The sequence below is a fragment of the Phyllostomus discolor genome, chromosome 4, assembly GCF_004126475.2.
Source record: "Phyllostomus discolor isolate MPI-MPIP mPhyDis1 chromosome 4, mPhyDis1.pri.v3, whole genome shotgun sequence".
In the NCBI taxonomy this organism is placed as follows: domain Eukaryota; kingdom Metazoa; phylum Chordata; class Mammalia; order Chiroptera; family Phyllostomidae; genus Phyllostomus; species Phyllostomus discolor.
In genome coordinates this window covers 119,322,731-119,338,412 of record NC_040906.2, presented here as the reverse complement: position 1 = coordinate 119,338,412, position 15,682 = coordinate 119,322,731, and the positions used below count along the sequence as shown (strand labels likewise).

Genomic DNA, 15,682 nt, shown 5'->3' with positions numbered 1-15,682 from the left:
AAGGTGATTGTGGCACTTAAGAAGGGATGATATGAGAGCATTTTAAATTTGGACTAGTAAGTAATCCAAGGGCCAGAGGTCATTCATAAGGGTGCCCATATATAGTGAGAGCCCTGCAGGTTCAAATAAAGGGTCCTAGGCAGAGGTACATACCAAGAGTGTGCCCATACTGCCATGTAAAACACAAAAGCGAGATCATAACAGCCCTAAGTAAAATGGAAAATGGAATGACATTTGAGGAATTCAAAGTTTCAAAGCAAGAGACTAAAAATATATGTGGTTTTCCTCTCAGTGTTTCAGGTCAGATGAGGCGAACTCAAGGGGCGTGGGCCTGGAATAATCATGTATTGTTGATACGTTGCTGTGTTTTGTGTACTATGTCTCAGGTCTAAAAATAGTTTCGAGGTCCTGGGAGGCAAACTTTGAATTATAGGAGGCAATGTCATTTGAAATGGCCTTGAACTTGAAAAATGGGACCTGTCATTGTCCTGGGATAGGCCATTGGAGGGAGCTGTGGGGGGCTGGGCAACTCCCACGCACTGAGGCACAGACTTCACAATGCTGCACTCTTTCAAAGGGCAGCAGTGGCCACTGTGAACATGCTTCCCTTCCTCTCTCACTCCACTTCTGAAAAACTTAAAAAGTACAGAACCCAGGGCAGCTAGCCTTTGGGCTTACCAGTGTGATCACCAGGCTGACTAGCTGGTCTGACAGACTCTCAGAGCTGTCCATCATGTATGAAACAGGACAGACCAATAAGTAAAGAGGGTGCCAGGGCAATGGTTTATCCACTGCCCAGATTTGGGGCAATGGGGAACCAATAAACCTACAGGTAAGCCATTTGAAGTGAAAAAGTAATGCCTGTCCCCAGTAATAAAACAGGCAAGTTGTTTTGAACAGGAGCTAGTTTACCAAGTAATATGTGTAGTATTCAGAAATTTTGTGCCCTTCTATTTTCTTTAGAAGTGACTGACTACAGGTAAAATGTAAAGTGGTGTTTATGGTCTAACAAGATCTTGCTGTCAAATATTTAATTTCCCCAAAGCTAAGTTACAAGCTCTGTTGTTTTTCAACATTCCATATCTCTATGCTTTTAAAAGGCACATTCTTCCTTGTCCCCAAGGAGTTGAACTTCAGAAATTCCGATTAATTTTCACTTGTGCTTCATTTTCCATTCCCACCACCACAGCCCCCAACTTTATGCTCGTTCTCAAAGAGCTAACTTCAGGCGCCTCCTTGGAGCTAAATTTCAGAGCCGTTGTTGTTCCTCATAGACGCAGTTGTCAGCCAGCCTTTTTCTGATTTCTTTCTCAAGCAGACATTATCATTGTGCCTGACATATTGTATGTTTTTGAAGGGGCATTTAAAAAAGACTACATCATTCCTCCAAAGAACTGAGGCCAGTGGTAGTACAGGGCAGTAACTGTTAGACATACAGCAGAAACCAAAGAGCAGTGACTCTGGAGGGAGGTGGGATGCATACTTGGGGGTGGCAATTTTAACCACAGCAATGGCCTGCTCTGGGTGACCAGCAAGTGATATTGACCTATGAGTACTACCTTCACATTGTAGGTCTTGGAAAATTATTGAACATCTATTATGTCCTGGGGATATCAAGCTCTACCTCAGAAATCACTTCCACTCTTTGGCTAAGACGATGGAGTACCTCCCCATACATGTAGGGGGGCTTCTGTAACCTTATTATTAACAAGAGTGCAGGGGAAATTCATGTGCATAGTGTGTCAGCAGTCAAAACTATGATGTGACTGTGTTGTTGGAAATACTGGACTCATCTGAGGATGTATATACCTCAGCCAGCTGAAAACTATATGAAAGGAAAAAGCAATCTCCCTTCAATTCACTTATTCATTTAAAAAGTATTCATTGGCCTGACTGGTATGGCTCAGTTGTTTGGGCGTCATCCCGCCAAACGCAAGGTTGCTGGTTCAGTTCCCAGTCAAGACACAGGCTTGGGTAGCAGGTTTATGCCCAGTTGGGGCACATATGAGAAGCAACCAATCAATGTTTCTCTCCCACATGGATGTTTCTCTCTCTCTCTTTCTCCCTCCTTTCCCCTCTCTCTAAAAATAAATGAGTAAAATATTTTTCAAAAAGTATTCATTCAACAACTACTATGTTCCTATTCAGAGTTACTTAGTATTTTAGTTCATATTTTCTTTTATAATTATACCTCCAAATTAGTCATTTTAACAAATAATTTTAAAAACTGATAATCTAAAAATTAATAGTTAACTAGTGGTTTTTAAATGGTTAGTTCTCAAGTGTTCAGTTTCCTTCTTTTTTTTATTTTTTTAAAGATTTTATTTATTTATTTTTAGAGAGGGAAGGGAGGGAGAAAGAGAGAGAGAGAGAGAGAGAGAGAGAGAAACATCAATGTGCAGTTGCTGGGGGTCATGGCCTGCAACCCAGGCATGTACCCTGACTGGGAATCGAACCTGTGACACTTTGGTTCACAGCCCACACTCAATCCACTGAACTACACCAGCCAGGGCTAGTTTTCTTCTCTTTAAAATATGCTTTTCACCAGGTTATTGGCCACCATATGAATAAAATTCAGTGGGCTCATGAATTTTAATAGGAAAAAATACACCTTTATTTCAGTAAGACCTAAGTGAACTGTTGAATTTCCTTTAGTTAGGAACAGAGGTAATGAACCACACAGTGTTAGCAGTACCTATGCTTTGTTACCAAGAGAAATCACAGATGTTTTTCTACCACATTACTATGTTGCAGATCCTCAAAAATCTAGTTTATTTCCATCATTTCTTAAAACTTGTGATAATTATTAAACCTGCCTCATTAAATCTTTTAGTAGAATAGATTGATACAGAAGCAAATACTAAATCATATCATGTTTTAATATTTCAGTAACTATATTTCAATGGAGTGCAATCCTATGTAATTTGTTTTATGCATTTAAAATGCTATTCTGAGTAGTCAATAGGCTCCACCAGATGGCCAATGAAGTTCATGGCACAAAAGCCAGGGCCAGTGAGATACAAGACTTCTCAGTCTTTATATGTCTAAAAACACCTTTGTTTTGCTCCCATCCATGAATGTTCTTCCAAGTGTGGAACCAGATGAGGTCACCCTGGAATAAAACAAGTGAAAAAGGACAGTGGGACCACTGGTCAAGCTTGGACAGTGGACCAAGCTTGAGGCACACCAACCTGTAGAGATCAAGTAGAGGGAGAAAGGTCATGGAGAAGCCTAGGAGGAGGGGCTGGTGGGGAAGGAGGGACAACAGAGGAGTGGGTGCCACAGAATCAGAAGAATATAAGGTTTTAGGAAGGAGAGAGTGGCCACCTCTGTCCAATGGTGCTGCAGGATCAAGGAAGACAAGAACTGAAAATGCACCACAGGTGAAGGTCGCATGGAAACCATGGTGACCACAGGGGAGCCGTTTTGTGCAATACTAGGGAAGGAACACCGATCTGACTGACTCGAACCAGAGAGGAAGGCTGAGAAAGTGGAGATGAATGTCTTCAGCTCTTTGTTCAAGATTTGTTGTGAAGGGGAGCAGAAGACTGTTGCAGTCAATGGGGAGAGAGAAAGATATTTGTCAAAGAAAGGCTTCTAAAGAGGCATTCTAGAATGTGTTTGTGTGCTGCTGGGACTGATCTAATGCTGAGGAAATTAGAAGGAAAAAGACCCAGAGCCAAGTGGAGGAAGAGGCAAGCCGTCAGGAGCTGCAGGGCCATGCCACCCGCGCAAACTGGAGGGAAGGCAGAAAGGGCAGTGCAGGTGGAAGAGTGTTGGAAGTTCATGTATAGGAGCACGAACGTTCCTGTTGGCTGATTCTGTTTTCTCAATGAAGTATGAGGCAAGGATGCTGCTAAAACTGGGGAGTGAAGAGATGTGAAATGGTCATTCTGAGCAATGAGAAAACTAAAAGGGATTGTCAGGCTGTGTGATTATAGCAATTCCACCAACAATTAGCAGGATGATTTTAATGAATAAGCAGTATGTCCGCCCTCAGACAGAGTTAAGAACTGCTCTCTGCAATACTAACCCCTCTCTACTATTCCCCGCTTCTCTCTAGCCTCACTGCACCCCTGTTATCTCTACTCTCTCCAATAAAAAAGCCTCTTGGATGACTTAAACTAAGTCATGCTTTATGTACATTTCATTGGAAATGGACAATATACCAACATTTCAAAGGTATTTGAGTCAGAATAGAGGCTGTTCCTTCACTTAACTTCTATTTAAAAGTGTAATTTCAGCAAGTAGTGGAAGGTAGACATGTTGTTGTTATTGTTGCTTCTCAAATCCTGCCACAGGGGTGACAGTATGTGCTACTGATGTCACTTGGCACCACATTTTTCAGACCACCATGGTGTCATTCACATGGCTGTATTCTCCTATATTAGAAAGAATTATTTCACATTCTCCCATAAAAAAGTTTAGGTGCTGGAAAAATCAGGCCAATTCATTGAAAGCATCATTTCTGGCACTAATGAAATCATGAACCATACATCATTTTTAAAAAAGACAAGTTTAACACAAGTTTAATGTTGTCTCCTTCTCTACTCAGAAATCGTCACTCCATCTTAGACATTAGGTACAGAGATAAACACTCTGTCTGTACCTGTGGAATTGTCTCAGTTTAGAGGTAAAAGAAAAGTATCCTAACAGTGTCCTGAGGGCCCATGGCAGGGGCCAGGTACCAGAGCATAATGTCAAGAGTGCTGCATGGGAAGACAGAAGATCTAAATTCTAATTCTGCCTCTGACACTAGTGGGTGTGGTGACCTTGGTTAAGCCTTGTAGTTCCCTCTAACACAAGGCAGCTGGAATGAATGAGTAGAGGCCCTCTTCACTCTCTTTGATTCTGATTTCTCCTGGAATGAATCACTCTTCTGCTCATATTTGCCTAGTGGTTTTGGCATCATGGTTGTTCACTAGTTGACTTGCTAAATTCTGATAAAGTTATCTCTATAATCACGAGCAAAAATGGAGGGCTTTCTTTTGAGGTCAAAGGAAATGCCGAGGACCTCAAAATGGTAGAGAACGATGGGATGTAAATGAGAGGTGCCCTCATGGGGACAGGGTTTTGTAGGCCCAAACTAGTATCTGCCAACTGTTTTCAGATCCCACTCCCTTTCACCTGAGGTATACAATACCTGCCATCACAGAGCACCTGCACCCAGGGGGAACAAAAGGGAGCAGAGGTTAGAGTGGGAGTGACTATCCAGAGTTCATGGACAAAAGAACACGTGTACTTTAGAGGAAATGCAGCTTCATTCTAAATAGAGTCCTTCCTAGATGAAGACAAGAATACCCATGTATTCAAATATCCTGCTCTTCTCCATAATACTGATGAGGTAGGGAGTGAAGAAGGAGAAGTCAATGACATATTTTGTTAATCGATAATTTTGACATCATGTGGGTCAGAGCTGCAGCCTGTGGGCAACTTATGTTATACTAAGGGGGCATTAGTGAGCGCTTGTGCTACATGGATGGCATGTCACCTCTAAGAACTAAAGGTGGAACCTGAAGGCTGGGGATTGCTCATGGGCTGCTGATGGTCAGATCTCCTCAATAAAAGATCAACAAAGGTCAAGAAAGAGCTACTGATGAAAACCTTCATGGAACCATGTCCTAAATCTGTCTTCATGTCTCCCCTATACTCTGCTTCCATGTTCCTGGAAAAGACAGGGAAGATGGTGCTAGGAGTAGAGTCCAGACAGGCAGAATTCCACATGGAGGGTGCAAAGCTGCGGCCATCACTGGAGGCATAAGAAGATAGGTAGAATGTGGCTGTCAACTGTATAGAGTTGGTTCAAATGATGGAAGCTTTGGGATCTTCCATAACAAAGTAACATAATTATCTGAAAGATATGTACAGAAAGAAGGTATAATAACTCTGTCTGTGGGTGGAATGAGTTTAGTAACAGCAAATGCAAACAAAACTAGAGAAGTTGCTGCTGAGCATAAGTATGACCAACTCCAATTAGTAGGGACTCTGCCAAGATATACACAGAGAAGATAAGAATAAGACCATTTGTATACTATAAAACTGCCCAATTATTTGTCGGTTCCTTCCTTGCATAAGGACTGGTCAGTGCCAGAGGGTAATTTTGCTGGCCTCTAAATAGAAATACCAAAAGAGAGCTGACCCTGGGCCACATTGGGTCAAAAGGGTTACCAACATCTGGTTGTGGATTGAAAAACAAAACAAAACAAAACAAAACAGGACTTAACCTTCTAATACATGGAGATCAGAGTGCTTTAAAAGTTGAACCGTTATGTACTTTTGCATGTACTTCTGCCGTGTATATGCTAATGCTGTGCATTCATAATTTTGCTGTGTGTTGAACCTCCAAATCCTCTTCATTAGGGAATCAAATAGGCATCTCTGCCCTCAAACAGCTTATATGCTAATGGGGGATGGGAGATGGAGATAGACAATAAACAAAATAAATCAGTACATTATAGCATATTAGAGGTGGTATATGATGTGGGAAAAATAACCAAGGAAAGGGGAGTGGGAAAGCTAAAATGTGAAATATGGCAGTCGGCTAAGTTCTTACTAAGAAAGTGATATTTGGGCAGAGGTGGGAGAGAGATAGAGAGTGAGACACAAGGATATCTAGGAAAAGAGCATTCCAGGCAGAGAGGAAAACGAAGTGCAAAGCCTCTGAGCTGAAACTGTGCTTAGCTTACCAGGTCAGCATGCTGGAGCGATGTGAGTGAGGAGGGAGGAAGTAAGAGAGAAACTAAAGGAAGAAATGGTAGGAGGAGTAGGGATGCCGATGGGATGGTGCGGGGCTTACAGGCTATTGAAAGGGCTTTCACCTTGACTGTGTGAGATGGGAGTGCTGGAGGACTGAGCACAGGTGGTGGACATTATATAACATATATTTTATGAGGACCATCCAGCTGCAGTCTTGCCCAAAGACCAAGTAGAGGCAACATTAATAACCCAGCCTAGAGATCATCACGGCTTGAATGAGAATGATGGCAGAGGAAGAGGTGAGAGATGCCCAAATATGCATATATTTTGAACTAATTCAATTTTATGGAAAATTAGCCATAAAGTATACAAGAGAACACTAAGAATGACTCTTAGGGTTTGGTCTGAGTAACCTGGAAGGATGAATATACCCTTTACTAAGATGGGAGAGACTGTTGGAATAGTTTGAGAGGGAAAATTAGAGGTTTAGTTTTGGACATGATCGCTGTGAGATCATATTGAGCATCTAAGTGGAGATATTAAGTAGGCCACTGGCCACATGGGTCAGGAATTCAGGTCCATGATAGAGATATATATTTGGGAGTCATCAACCCTGGGTTTAAACCATGAAACTCATGGAGATCACCCGGGGAATAAGTGTCAATAGAGAAGAGTTCCAATGACTGAGCTATGGGGCATTCTGACTTTGAGAGGAGGAACAAGCAGTATAGTAAGATGGATCAATTTAATTTTGTCTGCTTTTATTGATGACCTGCCATATGCCAGCACTAGGCTAGGAGCTGGGCTTACAACTAATGAGACTAGTCCAGGCCCTCAAGGAGCTCACAGTCAGTGCATTAAAAGTCACTTGAATGCAGTGTGGTAACTGCGAAAAGATGTGCACCTGGTAATATGGAACTAGGGAGAAGGAACTCCCAGGCTGGGAGGGCTACAAGGGTCCTTGGAAGAAATAACACTTGTAATTTAAGGAGTCACCAAAAGTTAGCTAGTCAAAGAAGGGGGTAGGACAGAAGGGTAAAACAGTCTGGAACATGCTGAGAAATACACATTTATTTGGTGCCAACATCTCTGCCTATGAAAATAACTCTGCCCTCAAGTCCTGAGAGACACTTCATACTAACACAAACATAGATAACACAGTTGACAAATTAGTTGCTCTGGCTACACTACTGCAGTCTGGTTGAAGAAGTTTGGGGTCAACTTGCTACCAACCTCAATATCTTAAAATACCAGGGAAGTGCCTCTGTCGCAGACCATGCATCTGTAGCTGTGACAGTACAAAGTCTCCCCATCAGCAGTTAATTCTGGGTTGCAGCCGAGACCATATGGTGGTTCCATTTTTTATTGGTCTTTGTTTTCATTGTAAAGTGAGTGTGACAAGTACAGGGTGTTCCTAGCAACAAATTGGACTGTGGCTGAGAGGAATTGCTCCTCAGGGAAGCAGAGGGGCAGCCACCTTGACAACACCCCTTTCCATGTCAAAGAGCCAACTGCACTAGACAACCCAAAGCAAGACAGAAAAAAAGTGCAGTTGCAAAAGGCTTTACCCAGGAGCTCATTCTACAACAGGGTGTTTCTTTTCTTTTATTTTTTCTTTAAAGATTTTATTTATTCATTTTTAGAGAGGGGAAGGGAGGGAGAAAGAGAGGGACAGAAACATCAATGTGTGGTTGTCTCTTGCGCGCCCTCTGCTGAGGACCTGGCCCACAAGCTAGGCATGTGTCCTGAGTGGGAATCAAACAAGTGACCCTTTGGTTCATAGGCCAGTACTCAATCCACTGAGGCATACCAGCCAGGGCCAGCAGGGTGTTTCTTAAGGACAGATGTGTCCAAGTCAAGTTCCCCCACTTGTTTATCTTTTTGTAAGTATCAAGGTCTGCAGCTTCCCTTGCTCCACTTGTGGGCTAACTCTACCTCCAGGCATTTACTTCCCAAAGCTGTCAGTCTGCAAACTTCTTTTTGTGTCCTTGACCATCATGCTAATTAATGCCAGTATCTTCCTACATTTTCTTCATTCCTCCCCGACAGAGCTACCATTGCTTATCCACATTTGTGCCAATCCACTGAAGGTACCCTCAAAGGAACCAAATCTCACAACAGAGACAATAAGGTATATTTTGGGAGCATCTGCAAAGTGCCAGTCAATTCATGCTGTACCTAAGGCAAAGCTAGCACACACACACACACAAAAGCAAAAATAATACCAAAACCATATGCAGCTATTATTACAACAGAAGTGTCTTTGCAAACAACAATAGCTAACACACATGCTTACTATGGGCCAAGCACTGTTCTAAGCATTTTTACATCTATTTAACACATTTAATCTTTAAGACAACCTTGAGTTAGGTATTATTATTATTTTATGGATAAGGAAACTGAGGTCCAGAAAGATTAAATAATCTAAGTTTCCATGGAGCTACCATTTACATTTGGAATCTATAGCTACTCTTAACCCCCAGGCTACTCTGGGTTTTCAGGACCCAGGTGCTTTTCCAGTACTTATATTTAATATTATGGATTTTTAGTGTAAGAAAGTATCTGGAGTATCTTAGTCCATGTCCTATAGAACAAGTCAATACCACACATATTTAGCATAAGAAATTAATTTGGAATATTTTAGAATATGATTTCAGTTATTTGGCTCTGTGTATATGTGTTTTGATTTTTTTCCTATTTTTTTAGACCAAGGGTAGTATCTTACATAGAAAAAATGTATTTTTTATAGTGATTCACCACTTTATTATAGTTCTTTTTGCTACAAATAACAGAAAACCCAACTGGAGCTGGAATAATAACAAGAACTTTTATGGCGCCACTAACAGTAAATCCAGAGGTAGTGTGTGTCCACAATCAGCCACATGTCTAAAGTCACCCCAGTTTCCCCCAAGGAGAATGAGACCACCATGCTTTAGACCAACCTGCATTCATCCCCTCAGCTCACAGACTAGTTCCACGTGAGTTCCCCAGCCACACCTGGGTCAACAGCAAAGAGGGTCAACTGTGGGTGGACAACAACCATTGTCTCCCTCCCAGAAAGTGCATGGAGTAGTAGGCCATGCCACTGCACTGCAGCTCAGTTTTTTCTTTCATAAAGGCATAGTCAGTACCAAGAAGTAAAAGAAGGTTCATCTTCTTTTTACCAAAATACTTAACTTTTGTCTCAAGCCTGAGTTCTATTGGTGGTTGCTGACATGTCCAAGGGTGATAGCTTTAGTCAGAAGGGAAGACAGGGAGGGAGAGAGGGAGACGGGTGGAACAGGGAAAACTCATGAGCTTAGAGGAGCCAAGCCCAGGTCCCTAGGCAGGAACACACAGACCTTTCGCTCTTCCTCTGCGTCAGGCTCTCACTGGTGCCTACAAGTTCAACGGTATTATTATCCACTTTCATACATAGTAAAACTGAGCCTCAGTGAGGGAAGTTGGTATGACTATGGTTTGAATCCCCACAGTGTGATTCTGGTGTCCTTGCTTTGTCACTATGATGGTTTCTCTAAATGTAATACTATCCACATCAGACCTATCTGGAACACTTACTTACAATGCAATTCCCAGCTCCAGGTCAGACCTCATTCATCGAACTTTCTGTGGACAAGGCTCAAGGGCAGGCAATTGAAGAGCATTCCTCATACTAAAGTTAAAGAACAAGTGGATGACAATCTATTACTTCCCATCTGTGTTCTTGTTTTGGATAAGCCCTTGTTTCTCCTTGGGCCTCAGTTCCATCACTTGCAAAATGAGAATGGTTAGGTGACTTCCAGTTCAAAAAGTTCAATTAGAATTCATCCTTAATCCCAAATACCTGACTGCACCCTACCAACTGGCCCTTTTCCATGGATCTTCTTATCTTTATATATTAATATTATCAAGATGGTATTTTAAGTGTCACACAATTTATAATTTGATGCACAAATTTTCATAGAGCTCCCCTGGAAATCTGGAAAAATTAGTGTCCTTTCAAGTGGCACATTGGAAGGTCAGCCATCCCTAAAGCCCTGGGCTGGGACTAAACCACTTCTTTCGGTCTTCCTGTATTCTTGGGAGTTTTTCACTCTCTGACTTTTAGGCACTTCCAGGGATAAAGAACTCATTGATCATTTTAATTTTCTTCCCCCCCTGAAATCACAGTCTAATTAAGCAGACATCTTTCCAAGGTTTCAACCCAGCATCCTACATCCGTCATTAGCTCTAGCCCATTTGGGATTGCTTTGGTTTCAGTTTTCTGATGTTTTTCTTTGGAGAAAGGAAAGCAAGAACTAGGGGCATTGGCCAAACAAGTCTGACCACTCAGTGGAGAGGTTTCCAGATAAGAAGGATCTGAAGGACTTCCCATGGGCGTGAGGGAAATCACACACGCCATCCGGCTAAGAAGACCAGGAAACCACTTCTTGTTTTCCAGACAGCAGCAGGCCCTCAGGAATGGCTCTGTGAAGCTCAGTGGACCTGGGCAGGGAGGCACCAGTCAGAAGGGAGGTTGAGCTTGGAGGGGAGCTGCCCACGCCTCACAATGAGTCCTGCTCGGCTGTTTCTTCAGCGGGTATGAGGCCTTAGAGGAAACTGAAGGGCAAATGGCCTCATAACGGAAACCTGGAAGCTTTTAGGTGTCTGGTTACAGCAGAAGCCCGTCTGGGGACAGCAGGAGCCCGTCTGGAGACTTCGGTGCTGGACAGGTAACAGGCATTTCTCCTCCTGTGGTCAGTCTCCTTTGTCAGCAAGACCTCAGTCGCTTTGACACTCTTTTTTAAGGCATCTTTCTAAAGTCATTTACCTCTTTGATTTTCTGTTTTATAGTATATATGCAGCTGTGCCATGAATGTTGAGTGTATAAATCATGTGTGGTCAAGAGCATTGCACAGCCCATTGGTTAAGTTGAGACTGTGGTTAGGGAGATTGAGTATCAGGTGTTAACTGGGATCTTTTTAGATAATAGAGTTTTCTCCTTTCCCCTTTTTTAAATGAATTTTCCCATCTCTGGGCCAGAAAATAGCAGAGACCAGAGCATTCATGAATCACTCCGTGAGAGTCTCCATAGCCAGGCGGCCATGTTTCAGTGGTGCTGATGAAGGGGGCGCCAGCGCCGGTGTTACAGCCAGAGCTGGGGTATTCTGTCCGCTCATCCCAGGGCAAGGGATGATCTCTGAAAGGTAAAATGTCTTCGATTGCCTCCCACCCTTGCCTGAGGGGACAGGAGTTCACAGTGGACATGGGGAAGAAAGTCAGGAGGAGTGTGGGGGTTAAGAGCTGGGCAGACCTGCCTCCAGCATTCTAGAAGGGAGGAGAAGAGGAGAAGGTCTCTTATGTGTGGCTTGCTGAAACCATGTTCTCTTACACATTGTTGAAAGCCGTGCTGTGCCACTTCACTGCAGCTGTTTTTCTTTTCATAAACAGCTTATGTTTTGGGTCTTTCATTTTTGAGTTATACAAGTAGTACTACACGAATGTATGTTCTCTAACAGAATATCTCCAACAGTTTCTCAAGCACCCCCCCCCATTGCATTGTTTTTTCCCAGCCCCCGAATTAGTCCATCAGTAGCTTGCTGTGTATCTTACCAGTTAAATGGCTTTCTTGCTCTCTTCCCAGTTTTTAGGACAAGCTAGGGCACAAAGGAGCACAATGAATTTTCATTGTCAAATTTATGTATTGATCTGTGACAACACCTTTTCACCGGAAAGATAAACTGAAACATGGGGAGTATGAACAACTCTTTTAATACTTAAAAAAGCCTGAAAGAGTTTTATTCATTCTTACCATTATTATTTTGTGTTAAATTTGGCTTTGGCAATTAATAATGTCCATAACAACTTCCCAGAATTAAACTCTAGATTTGGCAACTTGAGGTTTGGGCTTCTCTCTTGAAGGCTATCAAAGGCAGCCTTGTTCTGAAAAAAAAAAGGTGGGGGGAAGAAAAGAAAATTAAATGGATAGATAGATTGGTACATAGATCCTTAGACTAAATGGTTGGCCCAGGGAAGATAAGGTGAGGGTGGAAGACACTCCTTTTTCATTTAATGGATAATAAATGTGTTTAACAGATGGGTTTATTTTTATCTCTTTTAGTCTTCTGTAAAAAGGTAGCCTTTTATCCCTCTTTGCCCCATACATTGTTATGAGACAAGTAAATAAAAAAATCACTATTAACAAGTTGCTGTGCCTCATGGAAAGAAGTACAACTAAGCAATGCCAAATCCAAGAATAATTACAAAATACTTTCAGTTGCTATTTGGTATTTTCTTGTCCTTATCAAGGACCCCAAACTCAAGGGTCACCTGTCCCTGCTGATTTTGGACAATTGGTGGTGATTTCTTAACCATCCTGTTAAACTTGCCTGCCCAATGCTTCTCCCAGCCCCTGGCTAATGTGATTCATCACTTCACCTTACTGCAGAGGTCTGGCCCCAGACAGGGACTTCTTGTTCTTTCACCATGCCACAGGTATAGAAGGCATCTTATTCCCGTTTTATGCAATAAAAACATGAGAGATTCAGAGATTATTTGCCCAGTAACATACAAGGAATCCTTCTGGGGCACTTGAGATGAGAAGAAACCCAGATCTCTGACTTCGCAGCACCATTCTTGGCCAGCAGTATGAGGATAAAAGCCCTGTGGAATAGAAAATTAACATGATTGGCTGGATTCTGGCAGCTTTGTAGCAACACAGAATCCAGTTTTGCTGGGAAACTGTGCCTAGATCAAGCTATTGCCTGGTCCACATTGTAGCAGATTTTAACACCTGCTGTCTATACACATCACTGCAGAAACCTAACACCCCAAAAGAACAATGCCCAGACACTTTCCTGGAGCAACTGAATCAGACTATCGGGGGAAGGGGCATGGGAAGGGACTTACTCATTTTAATCTCTGAACAGGTTCTTTTATGCAGCTAGGGTTGAGAACCACTGAGTCCTAACTGCAGGAGATAAAATAGCTCAGCTGAGAAGCAGAAACAGTACCCGTTCATGCAGCTTACAGTTAGGGCCAGAAGTGCCAGCAGCTGTGAGCACATGTAATAGGTTCTGGCTGCTGTTGTTTATAAAAGGAGTAGATACTCCTCACAACTGCATGTGACAATGAATTTTCCAGCTCCCCGACCATGGATGGTCCTGCCTTTCGAGTTTAAATGGGAACAATCGCACTGACCACTGCAGATGCTTTGGCTCCTGCTACTTGTGTATTTTACAAAATCAGATTAAATGTTCTAGGTAAACAGGATGTGCTTTTCTAGTGCCAAGTGACTATGGAGGTTATAGATTTTACTCAATGTCACTTTAACATGTTTTGTCCCAATTCCAAGAAAAAGGGGCAGAAGAAATACTAATTATGCTTTGCTGATCTGCCACTTTCTGGATTGATCTAAATATGGGCAATCAATCAGGGCTGTTTTTAATCATAAAATGTGCCCCTAGAATCTTTCCACCCCAACATTTCTTGATAAAGTTTGTTAGTAGGGTTCATCGGTGTAATTTTTCCTCCTTTGTAGAAGTACCAGGAGGGACTCTCTCGGCCTCTCCAAGTTTCCTTCTGCGCCTATGAGTTTTGGCACAGAATAGGTGTTGCAAGAGAGGCTTGTTGCGTTAAATATCTGTGTTGCTGTGGCTACTTTATGAATTCACAGGTCATTTACAAGCTCAGCATTTCAGCCCACATTGTATGACTCTGGCCGTAATGGTTAAAATAATTAGAATCTTGCCTATTTCCTAAAAGATAAATACAACAGTGAAACCTTTAAAATCATAGCGTAGTGGAGGTACCGTCACTGGAGAGACTTGCTAGGGGCTGTAGAATTAAAAGGGCAAAGCCTTTTCCTTTCCTTTAATTAGCTTATACTCTTAACAGGAGGCAAGGCATGGGCATTGAACATTCTAATAACAGGTAATAATTATTGAGTGCTTACTCTGTGCTCAGTGCTCTACAAAGGTTAACTCATTTAATTATTCCAGTCATCTTATGTCTCAGGTGCTGTTACAATCCCCATTTTATAGATGCAGGGGCACTATTTTAAGTTGCCTAAGACACACAATGCTAGCAAATAGTAGAGTCAGGATTCCAGCTCAGTCTGATTTGAGTCCATGCACCTAATTACCATCCTGTGTTATAAAAGCCACAACAGTACTACAGAGAGACCCACATGGCAGGGCTGGAGCTGCATCTGAGGAGAGAAATGCAGTATATTCAGGGGAAGGATGTATCCCTGGGGAAGACAGGAAAAGAGGCAGCATGCTATAAAGGTGGAGGGTTCAGGCTTTGGCAGCAGACTCAGCTACTTACGGTGTGACCTGCGTATCTTATTTAATTTACCCAAATTTCAGTTTCTTCCTCTGTAAAGTGGGGATGATAGCTCTAACAATATAGGATTGTAAGGATTAAATGAGCCATTAGGCTCAGCACTTTGCCTGCTGAGCCTAATGCTCTACACACAGCAAGGGCTTGATAAATAATAGTAATTGTTGTTACTGAGTGAGCAGAACCTGAAATGATAAGTCAGGTGAGGCTCAACAGGGAGGAACAGAGCATTCCAGCTGCCAAGAAGAGTATGAGAAGAAGCTGAGATTTACCAATTTATTCACCATTATTTATTATTAGAATTTGTGATGTATTTTGCAAAGGAAGGTACAATGTAAACTTGTGAGCAGGTGAGACTGCTTTGTATCCCAGCGTTATGCAAGAAACATGTGGCACACCTGGGTGTACATTAGGTTGTGGTGGTCATGCTTGCCAGGTGAATTAGCCCAAATATTCTCTGGCCATTTGAGAAGTGCTAAAGTATCTGAATGTGGTATAGTAGCAATCTATGAAAAATAGTGGCCTAGACAAACTAATCAGCTGGTAGTATGTTGGGTTATCAGGCAGGAAAGAAAGGAAGGAGAGAGTCCATTGAGGAGATCACTGCAATCGTCCAGGCGTGAGATGATCATGTCCAAGCCAATGTGGTAGCTGAGGAAAAAAACACGTCAGCAGTGGAGTCATG

General features: G+C 42.3%; 1 protein-coding gene across 4 annotated transcripts in view; it reads left to right on the top strand.

The window, feature by feature from the left end:
* ADGRF5 (adhesion G protein-coupled receptor F5) overlaps positions 1–15,682 on the top strand; it is a 99,937-nt gene that overhangs the window by 16,436 nt on the left and 67,819 nt on the right. For 2 of the 4 annotated variants that reach the window (XM_028509568.2, XM_036024193.1), the window contains exon 1: positions 11,064–11,387. The exons of 1 other annotated variant lie outside the window; for it this stretch is intronic. The gene's annotated coding sequence lies outside the window, so the exon portion shown is untranslated. Of the gene's footprint in view, positions 1–11,063; positions 11,388–15,682 lie in introns of those variants that run through there. One more of the 4 variants, XM_028509569.2, reaches the window with a different exon arrangement.